Below are 7,287 nucleotides of genomic sequence, written 5' to 3' on the forward strand. Positions count from 1 at the left end.
TGTGGCCTGTTACAAACTGGTCAGGGGGGATCAGAAGGCATTGGGGGAGTCACTGTTCCCCCGAGCACAGCCAGGAGTGCCCAGGAACAACGGTCACAAGCAAGCAGAGGGTAGATTTAGGTTAGACATCAGGAGGCGATATTTCACAGTCAGGGCGGCTAGGGTCTGGAACCAACTTCCAAGGGAGGTGGTGCAGGCTCCTACCCTGGGGGGTTTTAAGAGGAGGTTAGATGACCACCTTGCTGGGGTCGTTTGACTGCAGTACTCTTTCCTGCCATGGCAGGGGGTCGGACTAGATGATCTTCTCAGGTCCCTTCCGACCCTAGAAACTATGAAACTATAAGATATGACACATCATTTTATACCAATGTATAAGGAACAAGAAACAGATTTCAAAACAAAATCTTAACTGTATTACATTAAACATAGAACAGTACAGATGTTGCAGATAGAAATCCATATGCAGGCAGCACAGTCTTAATAATACTAATAATATATGGAGTAATTAGATACCAAAATGTCCACACTCTAAGTGTTAATGGTCTGATTTAACACAACAAGGCAAGAGTATTCTGAGTTTAGAATAATTCCACTATTAGCTCTTCATATTGTAAAGTAAAATTGCCGAACATATTGTACCATATGAAAAAGCACACTCTGTTCTGAGATTTCTGCAATACAACAGGTTGTGTTAAGGTTACAGTAGCAATTTTATCCAAAACTGTACTTTCAATCATCAGTTCAGATAACAGAAGTAAAAGAAACCAAACATCATCTAAGCCATCTTCCTGTCAATACAAGCATATTCATAATTGTACATTACTTTGTTCCAAGAGGTCTTCACAACATGTCAACATCTTCCAATTCCACTGGCAAGCTACTTAGTCAATTTCTAAGTTATTAAATAAGATATAACATAGGAGCTGATCTAACAGAATCCCTGTGGGAAAACTGTAGACAGCTTCTCTTGACTCTACATTGAGGGCCAGATTATGCTATCCTTACTCAGTGTTGATTTTTTTTTTACCCTTGCAAATGAGTTTCAAAAATATTGAGATGGATTGTGTGTGTGTGCAAAATGACATTTAATATGTTACTGAAAGCACAGCTGCAATAATTGTTTATATTTAAGTAGTTTTAAAACCTTTGGCTGGGATTTTATTATGACATTTCCACTAGCTTGTATTAGTTTATACCTTACTTGTAATCACTGTTACACATAAAGGACATTATACAAAGAACTTGGTGTAACCCTGTGATTTTTGCAGACTATTTGTGCCCTTGTGCCAAGCAATAGCAGATATCAAAGTTTCCACTGGAGGAGAAATCAATAGCATGAAAATGCCTATATTTTTTTTTCAAACTGTTTATTTTACATTGTGTTCATGAGATGTAGGTGGCCACAAACATCATGAAAGCAATGAGTTTTAGACAGTGCATCTAGACAAAAAGACTATGTCCAGTTGCCACTGAGCAACTTTCCATCATGAACAGATTCTCATTAGAGAGACTGAAGCAGACAGTAAACTCCTTTGCTATTTTCTACAGCAGGCCCCAAACTAAATTTTGCTACAGCTTTTAACAACAATTGAAGTATTTCTTCAGAATGAGTAAATGATCTCATGATAACAAAAAAAAAATGTTTTTTTATTGCGTATATAATAGTAGTGGTGAAAACTGTCATTACAGAATCAAAGTGAAAGCTACTGAATAGTCTAGATAGTCTGGCCGATTTGGAGTATAAATATAGAGTGCAACAACATTATGTAGTCTAGGGCTTTGGATACATCCTAATTCATCACCATACTTCATTCTAGAGGTACAAAATATAAAGAGTTGATTTAGAGTTACACACCAGTGGTTACTGAAACTTGTAACTTTTACTGTCCTACAAAACATAGAAATAATGCTGCATATTCTTACGCATCATTACCCAGCACATAATTTATTAACTAACTAAAAATATACAGTAAAAACGGTCCCATTAGTTCAGTTTCTATGATAGAACAAGAGAATTCTGAAAAGCAAATCAAGGTCTTTAATATGCTAAAAAAAAATCTTAGGAATTCCATGTGGGGCAAACAGAGCTTTGCCACATACTATAAAAGAGGTAGCTGTTGATGTCTGTAAGGGATGCATTTCCCAGTAACCCAGTTTTATAATCAGCCATGGCCAATTTGGTTTCCTTGTCCATCATGAATGTTCTCTTTGTTAATTTGCTAAACATACTTCATTGCCTTATAAAATCTTTAACCTTGTTGCTCATGTTTGTCCATTGCAGGACTTCTCTGATTTTGTGTAAAAGTTTCAGCACAAGCAAGGCTCCTGTGAATGAAGGCTAACATGCCTTTAAGAAGCAGATTCTGATTTCCTTTATCAAGAACACCATTTTTTTTCCCTGTGTTTGTGTAGTACCCTAAACTTCCTTTCCATTTATCTGGCAATCCTGATGTGATATTTCTTCATCATCTTCTTGTAAGCACAGTATCCGTCTTGGTGACTGCATAAATTGCCTTTCCTGCTTGGTGCAGGGGGCTGGACCCAATGATCTTCCGAGGTCCCTTCTGGCCATAGGTGACTGGTAGGGGGGTGCACGTGCCCCTCCATGACCAGGCTGGTGCCCCCCCAACAGGGCCACCACAGTTGGCAGCTTCTGCGGGTGCCCAACCCCCAGATTCAGGAGGCATCAGTCACTCATGCTTCCTGCCTTACAATCTATGAATTACATGAAGAATTTATACAGTTGATGTGTTAAGTATTTTTAAGCATATCCTCCTCTGTGTATGTTGAAGATTAAGGGCCACAGTGGATACTTTTGTATGTGGCACTATTCCTCCAGGTAGAATATGTATATTAAAATTTTTTGAAGCTGTTTTAAAACTGATCAAAGGCTTTTTGAAGATTTATTTCAAAATTTGTAGTCAGTGTCTATATAAATGTGATTATGACCTAACTTAACACATGCAAAAACTACATAGTCTTTTCTCTTTATACATACTAATGTATATAGGAAAAAATACTTCAGAAGCTGCTGGTTTACAATAATGCTGGTCCTAATCCAAATTCACTGGCATCAGATTTAATTTTCATAAGTCTATTCCATTGTAACATTTCAAGACTGGATGGTCTGTCACTAATTTTCAGATAGGTTGAAAAGTATCTTTGTTAGGATTTTTACACAGGATTTTTTTTTACAGATGCATCCTGAGCATTCTTGTAACACATAAGTTCCCATTCCAATTTCCTTATATAGGATAGAAAACAGGATTTGGTAAGTCCACATACTCCTGGAGAAAAGATGTGATAGATGACTTCTGTAATAAGAACAAGTAGTAAGGTTTTTTAGACCACCATGGCTACAACATCACTCTGACTATAATAAACTCAGTTTATCAAGAGCAAGATATCAAAAATGGATATGCTAATAATAACAGGAGACTTCAATGTTCACAATGGGAGCCAAAACACTGCTAGAAAAATCATTGAGCACACATGGTGTTTGAATTAATGCAGGGAAGTGTTCATGGATTGCTGTGCTCCAAAAATCTGGTGACTGAGGGAAGTATCTTTCCAAAGAATATTATTACAAAAACCATCCTAGATGAATTCTAGCTTCAGTCAGGCATTCCAAGATGCAAAATAATGAACCAAAATAATCATACTGCAATCCAGAGTAAAAAAACAAACAAACAACTATTTATGTTGCATGTAACAACTCTTTGCTTAAAGATGTCTTTAGAATTAAGTTAGCAACCTTAAGAAATAATGTTGGAAAACAGAAAAGATACAACGTGAGGAAATTGTAAGACCTAACTAAAAACATTTTGCTTCAGAATCCATTGTGAAAGAGATAAAAGAAGGGTTGATGATGGATACAGTCTGAAAGAAACAGAAAGAAACCTGCCATGAAATTCTAGCAAAGGAAAAGAGGCATTTCCTGTGAGGCTTGGCAACTAGCTAAAGAAAGGAAAAAGGCCAAGGTGCTTTTTAGTAGAGCCAAAACAAGCAATGAAAAAACCCAGAGACAGCATGAATACAATGTGAAATATCAAAATACAGAAAAGGAAAAAAGAAACTGTGAATGACCTGGCCCAAGGAGCCAAAATTGCTGCCAAGAAAAAGACATGAAGACAGTTTACCAAATTACAATGCAGCTAAGAGGGAGAGAAAACCCAGTTGAAACAAGCTACTTCAGGATGAAAATGGAACATGATTACTAAACCAGAACCTTTTTAAAAAGGTGGAACTTTCATGTCGAAGGTGATTTAAATAGAAAAGCCTAGAGACATCAGCCATAGACCTGCTGTGTAGACTGTCATCTAAAACTAAGTTCAGAAGAAATAATGAAACGTTAAAACCTTAAAAATGCAAAAAAAAGAGCCAGGACAAAGGGAATCCCTGCCAACATGTTAAAGGCAAGAGATTCAGATTCTATAACCTGTATCGAATTATTTAGAAAAAGGAAAATCTCCATGAACAGAAGGATGGTCTCTTAGTTAAATTCCCCAAGAAAGGCAGTATTTTCCAATATAATAAGAAAGATGCCATGCTGTTCTCCGTATCAAGCAAATTCCTGAGAAGAATGATAGGCTAGAAATAGATGTTGCCCAATGATCAGCTGTGCCATGCTGTGTCACCACACAGTTGATTCACTTCACTATGCAAAAACATGCTACCCATTATCCACGTGGTATGGGACAAGGGGTGATGTGATCTTCCCACTTCCCCCAAAAAGTGGGGACGTAGGGTTTCCCCTGCTCAGGAGAAATGAAATTCCTCCCAGAGCAAAGAGGACTTAATCATGTAACTGCTTATGCCACAGAACTGCAGTTCAAAGATATTTTATCCCATCCAATACAATGAGAAAAAACTATGGCTAGGTAGTCTTAGATTTCATTTCCTTTTCACCTCTGGAGACAGGACAAAATCTAAAGGCACTGTGGAACCAATCCAAAGTACATTGACGGCAATAGAGTTGCTCTTTGACATCAACGAGTTTTGAGGCAGGCCTGAACAAAGGTTGGACTATAAGGTCTCTGCCGCAGTTCTGTAGGCTGGCCTGAGGAAAGAGTCTTTCCCTTCCAAATTTATAGTAATGATTTGTGCCTGGCCCATATTCTGCTCCAGCATGAAACTCTAGGATTTGCACTCAATATATTTATCAAAATTATGAAAAGACAGTGCTTTTAAGTTTCAGTAGACTTGGTCCATTTCTGAGCAATAAATATAAAAATTTACTTCTAGAAAAAAAGGTCTCTGAGAAATTCAGCCCGAACTGTTCTGAAGAGCTGGTTAAATTCTCCAGGATATAAATTTTATAATGAGTGACAGCGTCCTTCTGTACAGGAATATAATGTATGTTTGGTGCAATTATGATGTGCTCTTTTCATAACAGGACCCAGCTGTGATTCTGCATAAGAGGAGAAAATGGCAGCTGGTTTAACAGCAGCTGTCTGTGTAGGTCAATATGGGTTTGCTGTTCAGTTTCCCATGCAAATAAGTATACAGCAGCCATACTGGGAAATCTGACTATGTGGATCCCCATGTACAATATTAAGTATATTGTTTTAATAGAGGGTAGGAATGAAATTTTATGTTAGTCCAATAGGCAAAGATTAAAAGAAAAAGGAAAATGTAAGAGGAAGTAGTCGTTGACCCCTTGAATTAACTAAGATATGAATAAAGCTAAACTTCTGAGAAGCCCACTGAATATATCAAACCAAAGAAAACAAGAATGAAGTAGAACCATGTACAAACTGTCAGGATATTAATTTGGTTCTTTAATTTAATTCAATGGACAATAGATCATAGAACAGCAAAACAAATCTGGTATAATTTTTCTTTTTATAATAGCCCTGTCTGGATTAGCTACTGGCAGACTTCCAAAGGTTTCGAGATTCCATTCTAATGTGCATCCTAAAGAATATGGCCTTATCTGAATTAATCCAAACTTTAGACTCCATAGCAAAATGCAGAGTGACATGGGAGTGCTTGTGTGTGATTACTCTTGATTTCCTCATTTTAGTCACATGAGAAAAATCAGTTCTGAAGTAAGTTATATCTTTCTCACGTGTCAGGGGTCAGTATTCACTGAGCCAAGTGGCTCCTCTTTAAAGGTACCTGGCTCGCATCCAAATTTTACAGGCTAGGGACAGAAATTACACATAAACCAATACAAGTGATTGTAAACTGGTTGAAATCCATAACATAGCAGAAGTTCAATGAACATAAACCACTTGCAAAATGACTGAAACCAGTTTAAGATAAACCTGGATAGATGTAGTATCAGACTTAACTGATTTAGGTTAAATTGGTTTATTGAACTTCTGTCCCAGATCTACTCCAGATTGAAGTCAACTTACAGACCCCCAGCATCCCAGGATGCTCTGCACCTTCCCTGCAAACTCCCCTCCCCACATAGGATGGGAAGGCTAGCTTTGGCCCAAACTGTCTGTTTCAGCCAATAGCATGTCCCAGCTTCTGGCCTTGCCCACTGCAGGCATGTGTATTCATTTCTGGAATCAAAAGTCAATGTCTGTTCCCTTGCTCATCTGTTCAATCTACACAGCTTAGACTAACCTTCAAAAATTAAATTGACTCAGCTTTGGGCTTTTTGACTGTCTGTACTTAGTCAGTCTTCAGACACACCCTCTGCTTCCTCCCACCATTTTCCAGGCAACAACGTAAGCTCCACCTCCTGCTTAATCTCCCTCTCCTTTTAACAGCTGAAATTTTGCTTTCCTCAGAACTGCAGTGGGAACTAAAGGTAAGCTACAGCTCCCTGACCTACAAGCCACCTTGTTGGGAGATTAGTTTTCACTTTACCAGAAGGAGGAATGCCATGAAAGACCAGAATGTTGGTGCTGAGAGTAAGGCTCCGTTTTAAGGATTGTACATTGAGCCAAATCCTCAACTAATATAAACTGAGGAAATTAGTATTGCTCTAATAACCTTAAAAATTTGCAACAGTTGATGAGAGAACCTGTCATTTTAAGGATGACACCTGATTGACATTTGCCAGTCATCATCATATTTACTGACTAGTTTCATAGTAGGGTCAGAAGGGACCTGAGCAGATCATCAAGTGTGCCCCCCTGCCATGGCAGGAAAGAGTACTGGGGTCAAATGACCCCAGCAAGGTGATTGTCTAGCTTTGTCTTAAAGACCCCCAGGGTAGGAGCTAGCACCACTTCGCTTGGCAGTTGCTTCCAGATCCTAGCCACCCTGACAGTGAAGTAGTGCCTCCTCTGCCAGCTTGTGACCGTTATTTCTAGTCACTCCTGGTAG

This window comes from Gavialis gangeticus, unplaced genomic scaffold (assembly GCF_001723915.1).
Source record: "Gavialis gangeticus isolate Ggan-Ray unplaced genomic scaffold, GavGan_comp1, whole genome shotgun sequence".
Taxonomy (NCBI): Eukaryota; Metazoa; Chordata; order Crocodylia; family Gavialidae; genus Gavialis; species Gavialis gangeticus.